This window comes from Meriones unguiculatus, chromosome 12, assembly GCF_030254825.1.
Source record: "Meriones unguiculatus strain TT.TT164.6M chromosome 12, Bangor_MerUng_6.1, whole genome shotgun sequence".
Lineage (NCBI taxonomy): Eukaryota > Metazoa > Chordata > Mammalia > Rodentia > Muridae > Meriones > Meriones unguiculatus.
In genome coordinates, this window is record NC_083360.1 from 4,427,683 (window position 1) to 4,447,138 (window position 19,456).

General features: G+C 38.2%; 1 pseudogene; it reads left to right on the forward strand.

Annotated features, from left to right (window-relative positions):
- Positions 1 to 13,085, forward strand: part of LOC110564661 (ATPase GET3-like) — a 51,631-nt pseudogene extending 38,546 nt beyond the window's left edge.
- Positions 13,086 to 19,456: the final 6,371 nt, after the last annotated feature.

The window sequence follows — 19,456 nt, forward strand, 5'->3', positions numbered from 1 at the left end:
TAGAAGGGCTACTGATCTTTTTGAATTATTTTGTTATTCAGCCATTTTGCTGAAAGTGTCTATTATCAATGGAAGTTTTCTGGTAGAATTTTTGGAGACTATTTTTGAGTCTATGCATTCTATAATATCATTTGTGAATAGTAATACTTTGAATTTTTCCTTTCCAACTTGGATAGCCTTCATCTCCTTTAGTTGTCTTATTGGTCTAACTAGGACTTCAAGTATTTTATTGAAGAAATACAAAGAGAGTGGGAAGCCTTGTCTCATCTCTGGTTTTAGTGAGATTACTTTAAGTTTCTCTCCATTTAATTGTGTTTGCTCTAAGCTTGCTGTATATTACCTTTATTGTTTTGGGGTGTGCACCTTGTTTTCCTGATCTCTCAAAAACTTTTAGCATGAAGGAGTGTTGGGTTTTGTCAACAGATTTATCTGCATCAAATGAGATGAACATGGGTTTTTTTTTTATCGTTTCAGTTTGCTTATTTGATGGATTATAATGAGAGATTTTTCATATATTGAACCATCCCTTGGATGAAGACTACTTGATCATGGTGGATGATGTTTATGATGTGTTCAGGAATTCATTTCCACTCAGATATTTTATATTGCCTGTAGCTGTTATGTAGCTGTTATGCATCTTTGTTATCTTTCTCTGCCAGTTTATTGTTTATATAAAGAAGTACTACTAATTGTTTTTTAGTTAATTTTGCATCCAGCCACTTTGATGAAGGTATTTTTCAGGTGGAGGTGATCACTCATAGAATTTAAGGGTTACTTAAGTATACGCTCACATCATTTGTTACTAGAGATACTTTGACTTCTTTCTTTCCAATTTGTTTCCCCTTAATATCCTTCAGTTGTCTTACTGATGTGCCTAGAACTTTAAGTACTATATTGAGGAGACATGGAGACAGTGGGAAGCTTTTGTCTCTTATTTTAGTGGAATTGCATTGAGTTTTTCTCAGTTTAATTTGATGTTAAATATTGGTTTTGTGTATATTGTCTTTATTATGTTTAATTATGGCTTTGTGTTCCTGATCTTTCCAAGACTTCCGTCGTGAAAAGGTGTTGGATTTAGTCAAAGGCTTTTTCTGCCTCTAATGAGATGGTCATATGATTTTTTTCTTTCAGTTGTTTACATAGTGGATAACATTGATAGATTTTCATATATTGAACCATCTTTGTATCCCTGGAATGAAGCCTACTTTATCATGATGAATGAAGTATTTTGATAAGTAATTAGATTAGGTTTGCACGTATTTTTGCATCAATGTACATAAGGGAAATTGGTCTGAAATTCTCTTTCTTTGTTGGGTGTTTGTGTGGGTGAGGTATCCGGTTGACTGTAGCCTCAAAGAATGAGTTTGACAATGTCCCATCAGTTTCTACGTTGTGAAATGGTTTGAGGACTGGTGGTACTAGCTCTTCTTTGAGGATTGGGTAGAATTCTCCACTGAAACCATCTGTCTCTGGGCTTTTATTAGTTCTGAGACTTTAATGGCTTTTTCTATTTCCTTAGGGGTTATAGATCTAGTTAGAATGTTTACCTGATCTTGATTTGATATTAGTTTTAACTCCTTGCTTTGGTCTCAATCCTATAACTCTATCAAAGCTATTTGTTTGTTTATTAGACTCAGGATAATGAGGGGCAAGGAAGTAACAAAATTCATTTGAGCACAAACATTGTGTTTTGAAAGGATGATACAAATATGTCTTTAAGTATGTCTCAAGGAAGCTATGATGGTGTTAATTATTTGAAGTTAGGCACCTGTGGGATATTTACCTTTTCCATGCCAGACAAATGTTTTACAAGATAAAGCGTTTTCCATGCTAGACAAAAGGTTTACATCTGACATGAGCACATGGATCTCAAATTCTGCCCATTCTCTTTCTGCCTCATAAAGGCTGGCTTTATAGACATATGCCATCACTCTTGGCTAGTGTTTATAAACACTATTATACCATGAAATTGATTTTCTTTTTCAGCTCTAATTTTTTTGCCTGGTTAGTTCCTGGAACTTCCTTAAATAGATTGGAGTTAGTGTTTAGGGAGAACAAGGTATGGGAAAAGAGGGTGGGAGGATGTGACTGGGAGGAGAAGAGGGAGTGTGACTTGATGACAATATTTCCCAATTTGCTACATAAATTTTAAACTCATGGTTATAATTTTGCTAATGTTTTATAATCTGAAAATTTTTATTATTGCCAATTTTGACTACCAACTGAAGAGAAATTGACTTTTTCGTCCTAACCAATACATGTATTGATTTACATGAATAATTGTGTATTTCGGGAGTATGTATGTGTATATATATATATATATATATATATATATAAATGCATAGATACATATTAGTATTTCCCTGTTCTTCCATAGCATTCACATTGTATACTGTATATATTACATATTATATGTTACTATTACATGTATGCATATTATATCAACTGAGAAGTCATTACCCTTCCAATCATCAGCAAATAGAGCATTTGGGTATTACTGTTTTCAGTTTTATTAAGAAATAGTTAACAGATACAAAGGAATGTAAATCATAGCTACACATTGATACATTCTATGGTTGTGAAAAGATTATCAAAACTGAGCAAGTAAACACATGTATCTTCTCACATATCACTGCTTTTTACTACTGTCAGTTTCTGTTTGTGCAATGATATTGTTTAATGACAAGGACTGTGCTGTACATTACAACTCCAGAATCTACTCATCCCATGTAACTGTACACTGTCTCTCATAATCGACTCTCCCTCCTTTCTCTCCACTCTTGCCCCTGGTAGCAATCATTTTATTTGGTGCTTTTTGGAACTTGGCTGTGTTAGCTTGCATATCTAAGTTGGATCATGCAGTATTTATCTGTTAATACCTGGTTTATTTTTCTCATTGTAATATTTTTCTCAGGCATCCATGGCTACTTGTATTTTCTAAGTACATACAGCAGGGTAGGGATACATTAAAAATCAGGATTAGGATGTTATGTAGTAGTCAGCTAATCTCCAGGGTTCCTCCTCAATCCCTCTTCCATTTTTTTTATTTCTGTCAACAGAACATAAACTTCCTTTTTGTTCTGCAAACTTTTCAGTACTCTTTACTTTTTATATTAGCCATTTCCACTGCTATGATGAACCAACATTTCAGAAAAACTCTATACATTAATGAATGCAGAAAATACGCTTAAATAAACACATCTTTATTTTCTATATAGCTGCAGAAATTTTATCTCTTGCTAAAATGTATCACAGGTTTTATACTTTTTCATAAATATACTGTTTTTTTTTTCCTGAAACACTACAGTTGATTTGCCAGCTATAATGTTAAAATAATCAAACAATAATAAATACTATTTGCATTTGCTTCCTGGACAAATATATGGGGTAGTTACTAAAACAACAACAGGCTGTAGTTAGCAGAGCTTCTGTGTGTGTAATTAAGTTAGCATTCAATTTTGTGTTGCCAGATGATTCGGGAACCAGAAGTGAAGACTCCTGGTTGCTGGGTTGTTATTTGTTTTATTGTTTTTATAGTCGTTGTTTGGTGTGTGAGTGTGTGTGTGTATGTGTGTGTGTGTGCGTGTGTGAGTGTGTGTGGTTGTTATTTTTATTACAGTGTGGAGCTGATCAATGTGATAGTTTAAATGATAATGATCCCATAGGCTCATGTATTTAAATGCTCATTGTTAGTTGGTGGACTGGTTTATGGAGAATAAGAGGCTTTTTTGGAGAAGGTGTGCTGCTGGGGTTGGCCTTAGGTTGTGGCATGCACAACAATAAAATGGGGCTTTAAAAAGTGGAGATATTTCTGTTACATAAATTCTGAACATACACTCATATAATTAAGGTGACACAGTTGTACTTACTATGCAAAAATTAGACACATTCCATCATTGTTTAATAAATTAATAAAAGAATATTTGTTACTCTTAGGAACAGGTCAAGCAGCAACCAGTTTCTTAAAAACAAAATAAAATAATGTAGGATAAGTGACTTATATTGCAGAGTCAAAGTAATATTAAATTACAAGGAAGGAAATATGAGTAAGGGTTCACAAATAATAATCATTGATTACTGACAATGAATGACATAGAAAATATAACTTCCCAAGATTCCTCTCTCCACACACCTTAGATGAAGAAAATTAGCCACATCTCCTATAACGCTCAGTGTTAGAAATTTAATTTCCCTTTTATTCTTTATGGTTTATGTGAATTAAGTAAAATCTTCTGTTTGTGTTCTAAAAAAGAAATATTATTTAAAAGAACTTTCATTTTATTTTTTTCACAATTTATTCATTATATATCCCATATGAAGCCTCCTCCCTTAAATCTGCAAGTCTTCTACCCGATACCTTTCCTCCATTCCACTGAAAAAGGGAGTTCTCCACCATTGCCATCTGCCCATAGCTTATTATCTCAGTACTGCCTCCATTCTCTTCCTCTGTGGCCTGGCAAGGCCTTATCGCCAGGGCAGTGTGATCAAAGAGCAGGCAAAAGAGTTCATGATAGAGGCAGCCCCTGCTCCCCTCATTCAGAGATCCATTTGGAGACTGAGCTGCCAATAGGCCACATCTGAGCAGAGTGTCCAGGTTGTCTCCATACACTCCTGGACATATATACACAAGATGTCCCACCATTAAGTAAAGACATTTGCTCAGCTATGTTCATAGCAGTTTTATGTGTAATAACCAGGATAAGTAAACAACCCAGTTGTCCCTCAACGGAGAAATTTGTGGTGCAATTCACAATGGAATACTATTCAGCTATTAAAAACAACAAAATCATGAAATTTGCAGGCAAATGGAAGGAACCAGAAGAGATCATCCTGAGTGAGGTAGCCCAGAAACAGAAAGACAGACATGGTATACACGTGCTATAAGCAGATATTAGCCAGATAATATAGGATAGCCATCTACAGACCTAAACAAGGTAACAGGGGGTTTTTCTGAAACTGTTTCTCCAACCAAGGACCATGTATGGATATAATCTAGAACCTTTGCTCGGACAAAGCTCATGGTAGCTCAATAACCAATTGGTTTCGCATAGTAAAGGGAACAGGGACTATCTCTGACAGGAACTCAATGGCAGGCTCTTTGACCTCCCCACCCCCCAAGGGAGGAGCTGTCCTGCTAGGACACAGAGGAGGACTTTGCAGCCAGTCCTGAAGATACCTGATAAAACAGGGCCAGATGAAAGGGGAGGAGGTCCTCCCTAATCCGTGGACTTGGAAAGGGGCAGGGAGAAGCTGAGGGAGAGAAGGTGGGATGGGGGGAGGGATAAGGGAGCCGGATACAGCTGGGATACAGAGTTAATAAAATGTAACTAATAATAATCAACAATAATAAAAAATAGCAAAACAAAAATATTTCTCATAAAAAAAGAATTTTTAAACATTTTTGTTAATTAAAGTTTATTTACTTTGTATCCCCTCTGTAGCCCCCTCCTCCATCCTCTTCCAATCCCACCCTTCCTACCTCTTCTTCTCCTATGCCCCTCTCCCAATCCAATAACAGGGGAGGTCCTTCTCCCCTCCATCTGACCCTATTATATCAGGTCTCATCAGGACTGGTTTCTTTGTCTTCCTCTGTGGACTGGTAATGCTGCTTCCCCCTCAAGTGGAGGTGATCAAAGAGCCAGCCACTGAGTTCATGTCAGAGTTGGTCTCTGCTCCTATTGGGGAACCCTCTTGGACACTGAGCTGCCATGGGCTACTTCTGTGCAGGGGTTTTTGTTATCTCCATGCATGGTTCTTGTTTGGAGTATCAGTCTCAGGAAAGACCCCTGTGCCCAGATTTTTGGTTCTGTTGCTCTCCTTGTGGAGCTCCTTTGGCTCAGAGGATAAGTGCAATGACTGCTCCTAAAAGATTTTTTTTTAAAGAGAATGAAAAAGACTAATATCTCTGGAGTTTGGTTTTCTATGTTCTTTTAAATTTTCTACTGCCTCCAAGAAGTGCACACCAGTTGCTTATGCAATTACAAAGAGCCAATTCCAAAAACATGCATGCAAGCAACATTATTCAGACTAAGAAGATTTTATTATAAATATAGATGCATATATATATATGCATCATCATAGGAATAAAAGAGTTACTGAAGTTGAAAGAGAGGAATAAAAGAGAGTAGGCAAGGGCTTATAGGAATGCTGTAGCTGTATTAGTCTCAAAAACATAAAAAACATAAAACATCAAAGAAAATATTTTAAATTTTTTGTTTGCTACAGAATATTTAAAATCCTATAAAACTGCTTTGGCATTATAGGACTCTTCAGTCATTAAAAAATTTACAAGGACCAAATATATCTGGGCACAGGGTCTTTTCTGAGACTGACATTTAACCAAGGACCATGTATGGATATAACCTAGAACTTCCACTCAGATGTAGCCTGTGGTAGCTCAGTAACCAATTGGTTTCCCAAAGTGAGGGGAACAGGGACTATTTCTAACAGGAACTCAATGACTGGCTCTTTGGTCTCCCCACCCCCGAAGGGAGGAGCAGTCCTGTTATGCCACAGAGGAGGGCTTTGCAGCCAGTCCTGAAGATACCTGATAAAACAGGATCAGATGAATGGGGAGGAGGTCCCCCCCATCAGTGGACTTGGAAAGGGGCACGGTGGAGATGAGGGAGGGAGGGAGGGACTGGGAGGGAATGAGGGATCGGGACATGGCTGGGATACAGAGTTAATAAAATGTAACTGATAAAAAAAAAAAAAACAAACAAACAAAAAAAACCAAAACAAACAAAAAAAATTTACTCTATTTCTGACATGAACTCAATGTCTGGCTCTTTGACCTCATCCTCCCCCACCCCAGAGGGAGGAACAGCCTTGCTAGGCCACAGAGGAGGACATGGCAGCCAGTCCTGAAGAAACCCAATAAGCTAGGGTCAGATGCAATGAGAGGAGGACCTCCCCTATCTGTGAACTTGAAAAGGGGCAGGGAGGAGATGAGGGAGGGAGGGTGGGATTGGGAGGGAAGAAGGGAGTGGGTTACAGCTGGGGTACACAGTTAATAAACTGTAACTAATATTTAAAAAAATAAAATTAAAAAAATAATTACCCTATGAAAGACACACATGGTATATAATCTCTCATAAGTGGATTTTAGACATATAATATAGGATAAACATACTAAAATTTATACTCCTGAAGAAGCTAAACAACAAGAAAGACCCTGGGTAGGATGATCAGTCCTCATTCAGAAGGGCAAACACTATAAACATCAGAAGCAGGAGAAAACAGGGACCAGGACGGAAGCCTACCACAGAGGGCCACAGAAGACTCTACTGATTGAGGTTTCAAAGCAGAGGCTGAGATTCAAAGCCAAACATTGGGCAAAGTGCATAGAATTTTATGAAAAAAGGGGGAGAGAGAAAGACCTGGAGAGAGGAGCTCCAAAAGGAGATCAACAGAGCCAAAAAACAAAAACAAACAAACAAACAAAACTGGGCTCTGGTGGCCATGCAGAGAATCAGAGTGATACCTAACCAAGGAACATGCAAAGGACCCCAAACCCCTGGTCAGTTGTAGCCCATAGATTGAGTCTCCAAGTGGGTCCTCTAGTAAGAGGAGCAGGGGCTGTCTCTAACATGAACTCAGTGGCAGGTTCTCTGATCACTCTTCCCCCCATCCCCCAAGGGGAGCAGCCTGAGCAGGCCACAGAGGAAGACAATGCAGCAAGTCCTGATGAGACCTGATAAGCGAGGGTCAGATGGAAGGGGAGGAAGACCTCCCCTATCAGTGGACTAGGGGAGGGGCATAGGGAGATGAGGAAGGGACAGCAGGATTGGAAGGAGACGAGGGATTGGACCACTGCCAGAATGCAAAGTGTATAAATTATAATAAATAATAAATAAGATTTTTAAATTTTTTATATAAATAAGTATATACATACATTTATTTTTTAAAAAATTACTCTATAACCCAGTCCAGCCTGTCACCTCCTAACCAACAGATAGTTGGTGATATGATATTTTTCTTACTTGTCCATACGCAGAAATTTAGAGTTCTCAGTGTACACAGACTTGGACTTGCTGCAGTCACATAGACCATATAATTCTGTGACCTACTTGAAATCCTCTAATTCAATTTCTATTTTTTTAATTTATAACTTTTATTAGTTCATAGAGAAATCTATACAATGAATTTTGATGGCATTCATCTCTTGCCCTTAAGTCCTCTTAGATCAACATTCACAACTCACTACCCATCTAACTTTGTCGTCCTGTTTTGTGACTGTTTCAAGTCCATGTTGTGCTTCTCATATGTGGGACCTTCTATTAGGGAGTGCTGTAGCTTCCAGGGGTCACATCCTTAAGGAGGATATGGTAGAATTTATTTTAATTGAATTTAGGGTTGTTTCATCCCAGCAAAGGCTTCTGGTAATTGTCTGAATATTGATGTTCAAAACCCATTAGCCTTGAAGAAGACTGAAATCACATGTCCTGTGCTCATTACAAATTTTAGAATTGCGTCATTTGCTTTCTTCCCAAAGGCAGCTTTAATTCTACCGAAATCATGTAATTAATAAAAAGTGTGGCAAAGATGGAAAGCTATATTACCACTGTGTTTTAACTGGCATGCAATTAATACTTATGCATTTTGTTTGGGATGCCTAATGAAAACTAGTCATTTGTTAGAATTTGACAAAAGGAAATGAGTGAAAAATCATGCTCCTAAAATCACACAATTTGATTTAATTCAGGTATTAATTGACGATTTAAAACTAAGTATTTCTCTAATTGTGAGTCCTAGCACCAAAACAGTGGCTCAAAAGTGCCTGTATTCCATCATATCATTTGCAAATAGTCATACTTGGACTTCTTCCTTTCTGATTTGAATCCCCTTGATCTCCTTTCATTGATTGCACTAGCAAGGACTTTAAGAACTATATTGAAGAGCTATGGGGCAGCTTTGCCTGGCCACAGAGGAAGAAGATGCAACCAGTGTTGATGAAACCTAATAGGCTAGGGTCAGATGGAAAGGGAGGAGGACCCCCCTATCAGTGGAATTGGAGAGGGCACAGGAGGAGAAGAGGGAGGAAGGGTGGGATTGTGAGAGGACTAGGGAGGGGGACAGAGCTGGGATACATGGTGAATAAATTGCAATAACTAAAAAAATTAATAAGTGCCTGTAACTCCAATCCCAGGCCACCTAAGACCTCTTATGGCTTCCATGGGCACAAGGTTTTCATACGGTGTGCATGTATGTATGCAGGCAAACACTCATACACATAAAATAAAAACAAATTTTAAAATATCAAGTAAATTTTATATATAATACAATAGTAATAAACATAGAAATTTACATATTGCACATGAATATATAAATGCTTAGGTGCATCATGCATATGATTTAAAGAAGACATGCTTAAATTTACATTAAAAAAGATGTATTAAAATATTTCTGTAAATTGAATAATCTGTTTAATAATATAACTTAATTTTTTCTGTATCAGTTCATTGAAAGCACACTTACTTCCCTGAGCTGCTTTATTTTACACTATCCGACAGAAAATATGCAAGTTTTTTTTTTTTTTTTTGTTCAATGCAGTTTATTCAGGAACCTTGAACAATCCTCGGACCCTGGGGAAAGCCAGCCCACAGCTTAAATAGCCTCTGGGTAGCCAACCCAGGCGTGCCATGTGGGCAATGCAGATTGGTCCACTTACACGGAAGCAAGCCAGATCCTCAGCCTTAGCCAAATGTGGAGTTGTTTTTGACAGAGAGCACTCACCATCCGGAAGGTGGAAGGCGGAAACCAGCTCCATCTTTAAGGCACAGCATTCCGCAGCTCTCTACAGTTCCCCCTTTTTGTTTTAGATGCATCAGGCAAGAGTAGAGGTCTGATCTCTGATATTAGAAATAGATTGGGACTTTGTACCGATGTTCGTTTAGGTGTCATCCACCCAAAGAGCATCAGACCCGTCCGATACCTTTTTCTCAGAGGCGGGACCTGGGGCATCAACAACTTGGCTGTCAGTGAAAATATGCTGGACTTTGAGTCACTAGCATATAACATGAGAATTTTTCCTGTGCTGCAAATCTGTCTAAACAATTGTCGAGCTATATTTTAGGTAATTGGACTGGAGAATTCGATACTACAATGGAGCAGCTGAGAGTGGCCATTGTCACAGTAAATTCTACCAGAGTGGACGCAGGACTAGCCACAGGATTATCATCATGGATTGCTGCAGCCATGAATCATCTGAAGGAATGGGCGGGCATGGGAGCGTTAGCAGGCCTTCTGGTGTTGGTCTCCTTGGTTTGCCTGTGGTATATATGCAAGATTAGAGTCTCACAACAGTGTGATGCAGCCTTGATCATTCAGGCCTTTACAGCCATTGAAGCAAGACATTCTCCCCAAGCAAGTTTTATAGATATGTTTGCCACTAGTACGTAGAGCTCTATAAAGTTTTATTTGTCTTAATGTTAAATTTTACAATCAATTCATATAATACTCTTGCATAAGGAAATTTGTCAATGTTTGTGATTTGTTCCTTTGACCTTTATAACATAATTTATTGTCACAGTATTAAGGCTCTAGTTCCCAAATAAATAAATAAATAAATAAATAAATAAATAAATAAATTGACACATTTTGAAGAATGTTCTGTTCTCTTTTCCAACTATCTTTATGCCTTGGCTATGTCAGATAGTTAAGCATGGATATCAGGAAAACCTTCTCAGCATCAATCAAAATTTTAACTGTAGAATAACAAATTAGTTTTACAACTGTTTAACAAAAATTAAAGTATATTGTTTACAGGGAGCATGTTAAATGAGGTCAGGCTAAACAACTCGTTTCTATGGAGATTAAATTAGTCATACTATTGCCTCTATATTTAAGCCACACTCTGGTTTCAAAATTCTTTAAAATATGTGTTGTGCTGTGTGTGTGTGTGTGTGTGTGTGTGTGTGTGTTGACATTGCTCATGTAATTAACCATTGATAGAAGTAAGGACAAGGTCTGTTCTCTCCTAAACATAGATGAAGACACACATCTTCATTCATTGGCCATTTTAAAGTGAAATATAATATGACCATAAAAATGAGTTTGAAAGCTCATAGCCATGAGGTAAGAATAATTATCAATGTCACTCTTTTGTAGCATGTTTACTTAAATATTTGTGAAATATTAGTTATATTGCTATCTACATCATAGATTGTCTATGCTTTATTAGCTAGCATATATGATTTTGAGGACACATGAAGGAATGAAGAAATGAACAGTTAAGATTTATTCTTTGTTCTTTGAGAAGAAACTAATAGGACCTAATAACATAAAGGCTGAAAAAATGTGTCTGGTGGATTATTATATAACAGATCCAGGCTTTTCAGCTACTATATATTTAATTTCTATTAATGTGACAGTAGTAATAATAAGCTGTCTCCTTGGAGATTTAAGTGGTAAAATTCATTAACATTATAGTCGTCAGAAATGTTTGTGCATTAAAATAGTACTTATGTACTTCTGTAACTCTTGCAGAATATAAAAGTTTTTCTTTCTTTCTTTTTGTGTGCTATATTCCTCCTTCCATTTTGAAATTTTTGGCAAAACAAATTGTGCTTATATATTTCTGTAGAATAACAAAATTGTTTTTAAAGTTATTTTTCTTTTTAACTTTCAAACTTTTGAAATTATTTCATTAGAATACGCTTTTTAAAAGTCAAAACTTGGGTGCTGGAGAGATGGTTCAGAGGTTAAGACCACAGGCTGTTCTTCCAAAGGTCCTCAGTTCAATTCTGAGCAACCACATGGTGGTTCACAACCATCTGTGAAATCCAGTGCCCTCTGCCTGCATTCAGGCAGAATGGGTCAAAACTCTTCAACAGTTATAACTGATGTACAAAAGTGACCATACTGTCCCAACGAACCTCAAACACCAAATCTGTTTAAGCTTAAAGATTTTCCTTGAGGAATCCAATATATGAATAATAGCTAAGGGAACTTTTCTTTTTTACTTTCCTATAAATATTGTATAGTGTACTTATAAACATAATTTAGTAAGGCATGAATTGTGCAAAATAAAATATATACAAAGGACATACGCAAACCAAAAGGAATGAAATCTACCATCATTAGTAACACTGTTATTCCATAGAGGATGGTAATGTGTCGCTCTTAATGGAAAATGTAAATGACATCTACCGATGTGACTATTCAATATTTATTACGTCCAAAGTATATTGATTCAAGCCTAGGTACCTGAACACATGAGATCCACAAATTTTGTATTGATTTTAACACTGCCTAGTCATATGTTAAAAACACTCAGATATGTGATTTTTATACATAGAGTAAGTACACCAAATATGGCACCATAACAAATTTAACAATATATGTGATATGTTTATAACATGCATTTAGAGGGCTCCAATATGGCTATGGAGCTGCTTGGTAGTAGGTGAGGATGCACCTGACATGGAAGCCACTCTTAGCAATATCATCCAGCTGCGCAGCCTGACGTGGATCTCCGTCCAGGGCAAGGCACTGGTAAGGCTACCTGCAGCTTTAGGTGGATGTCCATTTGTCTAAGGGATGTGAGAGTGTCCTAACCGTTTCCACAGACCCAGTTCACAACATCTCGGGATCTTTTGATCAGAAGTCCTCCAAGTTAAAAGGCCATGAAAACCTCTTTGCTGTGGGGATAGATCCCAGCCTGGATGAGGCCTAGGCAAAAAGACGATATAGCAGCTTTGAGCACCTTCCCTGACATTGATGAGGCCATGAGGTATGCTGACATCATGAGGCTAGTGAACAGCACGAATTTCTTGGTGGTAATGTTCAACATAGAACCCACTGGCCTACAGTCAGGCTGCAGAACTCCCCACCAGCTTGAAGCAGGGCCTGGGCTGCTTCACGCAGATCAAGAACCAGATCAGTCCTTTTATTGCACAGATCTGCAACATGCTGGCCCTGGGAGACATGAATGCTAACCAGCTGCCTCCAAGCTTCCAGCTTCACCTGTCATTGGACTGGTTAGCGAACAGTTCAAGGACCCTGAACAGATGACCTTCACCTATGTGTGCATCTCTGAATTACTGTATGAGACCGATCTGCCACTGTTATCCCCCAAGGTTTGAGGATCTTGCAAAGCCGACACTTCCTTGCCCTCTTCCTGCAGCCCTGTAAGCCCCCCACACCCAGTAGCACCGCCTTTCCGGCTAATGCAGCTTTACACCCTCCTTTTTCCCCTTGGGGCAGAATTTGCCCAAATTCCCCATAGTACAGCATGAGCCACTTAGTAGGTGGGATCTGTTCCTCCTCCTGGGACCTGGGGAGGCTGAAGAAATTTCCCTCACCTCTCTCTGCCTCACACTCCTCAAAATAATAATCTTACATAGAAAAAAAAAACATGCATCTATATTGATTTCTTTGTATTTCTTTTTTAATTTTTTATTTTTTATATTAATTACAATTTATTCACTTTGTATCCCAGCTGTAGTCCCCTCTCTCATTCCCTCCCAATCCCACCCTCCTTCCCTCATTTCCTCCCATGCCCCTCCCCAGTCCACTGATAGGGAAAGTCCTCCTCCCCTTCCATCTGACCCTAGTCTATCAGGTCTCATCAGGACTGGCTGCAATGTCCTCCTCTGTGGCTTGGAAGGATGTTCCTCCCTCAGGGGTAGGTGATCAAAGAGCCAGCCTTTGAGTTCATGTCAGAGACAGTCCCTGTTTCCCTTACTAGGGTACCCACTTGGATACTGAGCTGCCATGGGCTACATCTGTGCAGGTTGTATTTCTTTATATTCTATCCTTTAGCCAATCTTTCACTACAATTTAGAGATTTTATTTTAAATACATTTTTATTTATTTATGTATGTGTGTAAACCACAGCTTAAGTATGGTGGTCAGAGAACAACTTGGGAAGAATTTCTTCTCTTCTGCCAGTGTCTTGATTATAAAAATCAGATCATCTGGCTTTCCACCAAGACTTATTTCCACTAATCCCTTTTACTGACTCGTGGTTTTACATTAATAGACAACGTTTTAGGAAATTCCCACACTTGCCTCCACACATTCACAATGGCAGTTTCCGGTCAGATTGGCTCTGTCAAGACACTTAATGTTTTGTTTCGTTTTGTTTTTCTCACTTCTATTTCACTCACAGCTTCAATAGCCTCCATGCCCTTGAAGGTTTAGTATATCTTGTACTGTGTTTCAAAATACCCTTTCAAAAATTTCATTCAAAATATCTATCATTGCAAACAAGTTCTCATTCTCCATATCTCCTTGGGTCTTGGCATGACATCAGTGTCCTGCTGGAAAAAACATATGTACATTTGAGCAGATTCAGAAAACACCTTCACTAAGCTGGCTTGTTGACAAGTGATGATAAGCAGGGCCTTTCCTGAAAAATCCACACAGTAATAGAAGCAGCAGTACCAGGAAACTTAGATGACTCCTCCTCCTCTGGACACACCAACAGAACGGAAGTGGGTAGTTAGCTCCATTACTCCATCTTCACTTTATTTACTTATTTTTATTTGGTAACATAATAATTTGGAATAATGCCAAAATCTGAAAATTAAATGTGTTCCCTATTGACAGTTCATTGGTAGAAACCCTGAACGTGACTTTAAAATACATGTCATCAATTTCTCCATCATCTGTCTGCCTTTCAGTCTATCCATTTATCTAACTATATATTTATCCCTATGTCTATCTTATTTTCTTATTTATGACAAATCTGATTACATTTTTCACCCTTCTATGTCTCCACATTTCTCTTACGTCCCCTCCCCTCTGGATCCACTCCATTTCTCTCTTCACCAGAAAAGAACAGGCTTCTAAGGGATAATCACATGTATAGGAATTTTAATCCAGCAATGGCTATTCTGGCAGGGGAGCCCATCCAAAGGTAGTTTAGATCTGTGTGATCTGGCTGGCATGACACAACTTTAATCTCTTTGGCTTGGAATACACTCATGCCTTTACTACACACTTGCAATCTCAAACAACCACATTTAATTAGGGAAAGGCGAAGTGATGAATCAGAGACAGATTTGATGTAATGAGTCAGAGACAGGATTATGTCCAACTCTCCTGAGAGAGAGAGAGAGAGAGAGAGAGAGAGAGAGAGAGAGAGAGTTAAAGATGGAAAATGATTAATAGCCGCACACACAGAGGAAGAGGAATGGACAGACTATACAGGGAGAAGAGGAGAGTACAGTCCTGGTGTACAGTAGAGGTCATGGACACAGTATACAGAGTTTGTGGGGACAGTACAGTAGAGCTAGGAAGTGCTCTGACACAGTTCAGGTGCATGCAGTTGAATTCCTGCAGTTAGTTCAGATTCTGGAGTGCAGAGGCAATTTTTCCAAGGAAAGACATTCAGGAAGAAGTGGCTAGAAGCCAGTTGAATCAGTCATCTGGGACAGGAGTTTTGAGCCAGAACAGTTAGTTGAATTGAACCAGCCAGCCAGAGCTCAGAAAGAACTAGAAATGGTGAGCTTATTCAGCAAAGCTTATTTCAACAAAGCCTGAAAACATTTTAGAACTAGGTTAGCAGATTGAGACTAGAAGCTGAAGCCTTTACATCTGGGTTTGCCGAAGATTGAATCGTGGGGATGCTAGAAACTTCTAGGCCTAGACCTATGGAGAGTTAGATAGAAAAATGAAGGCTCAGCTCAACTCATGTATGGTTTCGGTATGATTTTCATCTCATCCCCTTATCTGAGGAAATAAAATGACATCTACAACAACAAAAGATAATAAAAAATAAAAGATAAGATGACGCAAAACCTGTCATGTAGAAATTGGACATAGCATCCCAACAAGAGGACCCAAGTCCCAAGAGCAGGCACAAGAATCAGAGACTCACTGCCTCTCAGGCTCAGAAGTCCCACAAAAACATTAACTTAAAAGTTATAATCTTATGCAGAGCACCTAGTAGGCCTGTCGTTTGCTTCTTAGTTTCTGCGAGCTCATATGCTCCGTGTTCAAGGTTCTTCATAAAGTGTAGTTCTCCTGGTGTCCTCCATCCACTCCGGCTCTTACACTTTTCAACTTGCTTTTCCACGTGGTTCCCTGAGCTCTGAAGGGAGGAATGTAATGGAGACATCCCTTTTAGATTCTCTCACCACACAGTTTCTGGCTATGGCTCTTTGCATCAGATCTTATCTGCTACTGGAGGAAGCTTCTCTGATAATGATTGAATAAGCACTGATAAAAGATTATATCAGATTATTATCAGGAGTAATTTATTTACTCTTTTTTTAGAGAGAGAATAGTGTTTTGCTTTACTTTAGGGCTCTAGGCTATCTAGTATCTGATTCTTGGTCACCCAATGGGTGTCATGTATGGGTTGCATCTCATGAAGGGAGCTTTAATCAAATTAGACATTAGTTGATTATTCTCACAACTCTATGTCACCACTGACATAGCGTATCTTGCAAGATAGATTATATGTCAAAGATTTTATGGCTGGGTTGGTGTTTATGTTTCTGTTTTGGTAGCCTGCAGAGTACCTTCCTGTAGCAAAGAGACTAGCACATAAGGTTGGAGGCCCCATGTGGGCACCCGCTCAACTTCTACATGTAGAGTGCTTTGTCCGGTTGTTGTCCTCAGCAACCGGAAAGTACTCTCAGTTTGGGGATAACAGCCCATTGTCTTAGCAATGGCTTTGTTTGTTTACGTATTTCCATGGGGCCTCCTTCGCCAACTAAGCTGAGTATAACCAAGTCCTATTACGGGACTCCTTGTTTGATAACAAGAGATGGCCATTTGAGACAGTGTACCGCCATTATTAGGAGACCTCATTAGGCTCACCATATATTTTAGGAAGTTTTCATTGCATTATGTTTCCATATGATAACTTAAATGCCCCTCAATTGCAGCTGTATTGTCCCACATTCTTCCTCTATTTATCTTCCATCCTCTCCCATGAAACAGTTATTCACATCCCAGCATTCCCCCTTCCATTCATAAAACCTATATTCTATTCTTCCCTCCTAGCAATATTCATGTGCCCACTTTAAAGTTCTCCTCTATACCTACTATCTCTAGTTATACAGATGATAGTTTATTTATCATTTAATTAATATCCACATATAAGTAAATACATACCATATATATCTTTCTGGTGCTAGGTTACTTTACTCAGGATAATATTTTCTAGTTCCATCTATTTGCTAAATAAACTTCATTGTGTTAACGAATCACATTTTATTTATTCTTTCTTCAGCTGAGGGACATCACATCTTCAATGAAACAGTCTCAATTTACATTTTATGAAGACAGTTTCTTTGGAGACTAGGCTTAAGTCATCACAACCTAGATCACCTAATATGTACTTTCCTTTCCTTTTGTGTTTCCAGAAATCTTGTGAAAAAAAAAATTCCTCAGCATGCTATTTCAAGAACTCTCAAACTCTGATGCTAATCAGGAAGTCATCTTTCCTATTAGAAATAGAGGTCACATTCTTAGGGAAATATATCACATGAACTTCCAAGGTTGCTAGCCAAGGTTAAAAGTAGAAAGTAGCTGAGTCTGATGTACAGCGTGGAAAATGTTTGCTAGCATTTATTTGAGAAATAAACAAAACTATTTTTCCAAATAAAAAGACAGACTCTTTTGACAGAAATCACATTTGCTCTCTCTCTCTTTCTTTCCTCTCTTTCATATAGAAGGCAGAGTTGAAGACCTACATTTAAGAAGGCACATCATAGCTTCAAATAAGAGTGTAGTCTCAGAGAGAAACTCTCTTTAGCCAAAATCAGGAATTTTAGAAAAAAATTAATATGTGACATACCTGATAAGGTACACTGAAACTATTCAAATCGTCATGACTTTAAGGATTTTCAGTTTTGTTTCCCTACCTTTAATTTCTGCAATTTTAATGTTTAAGTGAGGGAAAGAGCAGAATTTAGCTGGAGTTGTCACAGGGAACCACTGTAATTGTCAAATTTGTTAGCAGCACAGTGTGTGTAGAGAGTAATTGTCTGAAGTGATTAAAAGTTGCTATTTGGAGGTGGTGGCAGGTTGCTACATAGTACCGACACGGTGGTATGCCGTGGACTTCAGGCAATTCACACATTTCATAATATTTTTGTTATTGTTAGCTTTTTTAAAAGAAAGTATCATTTTTTGCTTGTGGGGAAATCAATGCAGCAGGAACATACTGGAGATCGTCACATCTGTAATTTGAAACAGAGACATGAATACAATTTAGTGCTCAGATAACTTTCTCCATATTGACATACCACAATGGAAGTCCAAGAAATGGTCCAGCACTAAATAAAGATAATGTTCATCAAGATAATCACCCTCAACAATCCCCAAACCCATATTTCTCAGGTAATTCTAAAATCTGTCAATTTGACAATTAGCAACAACTGTCCTAAAATGGTAGCACATTCTAAGAAATGCTTAAACGTCTTCAAGCAGAAAAAAACTAGTCCAGGCAGCAGAAATGATGTTAAGGCACAAGCTCAGCCTGGATATGAGTGAAGACTAGAAAATACCCTGTGTCACATCTGTGGGAAGAAATATGAAAACAAAAATTGAGACATAGAAATCATTAGATGCCAACGAGCAGCGAGGGTTTGTGAGTTCTGAGAAATACATTTGATTTTTTAACTTTTTTTTCACTATTTAAAATTTTATTTATCTTTTTATAAATTAGTTTATTCACTTTGTATCCCTTCTGTAGCCCCCTCCTTTATTCCCTCCCAATACCTCCCTCCTTCATTTTTTACCATCCCTCACTCCAAGTCCACTGATAGGGGAGGTTCTCCTCCCCTTCCCTCTGACCCTAGCCTATTAGGTCTCATCAGGACTGGCTGTATTGTCCTCCTCTGTGACCTGGTAATGCTTCTCTCCATTCAGGGAGAGGTGATCAAAGAGCCAGCCATTGAGTTCATGTCAGAGACAGTCCCTGTTCCCCTTACAAGGGAACTAACTCTCTTGGAGACTGAGCTGCCATGGGCTACATCTGTGCAGGGGTTTTAGGGTTTCTAAGTTTTGTCCATGAATGGTCCTTGTTTGGAGTATCAGTCTCAGAAAACGTGTTTGAATTTAATGATAACTGATACCAGCAGCTTTGGAAGTTTTCAGAGTGTACTGAAATAATTGAGCAAGACAGTTTCCTTTCTTATAGTGAATAAGTAAGTTCATGATCATCATCCACAGAGTACTATTTAAGGGTATCACAGTAAATATAGCAAACTAATGGTAAGGAGGGCCTCTGATACTTCCAGGATAATTTCATTACACTTAACAAATAAGGAGAATTTCACTGTGAATTAAATGTGATCAGCCTCCTTGATATCTTTGTACCAGTACTTCTTAATTTTACCACCATAAAGGTCTCTTCCTTCAAACTGTGAGTCAAAATGAGCCCTCTCCTTTAAGTTGGTTTGGTCAGGAAATCTTATTCCAGACATTCAGAAGTGTTCATCTGTATTTGTCAGGGTTCCCTATAGAAACAGAACTAACTGAATATGAAATCAAG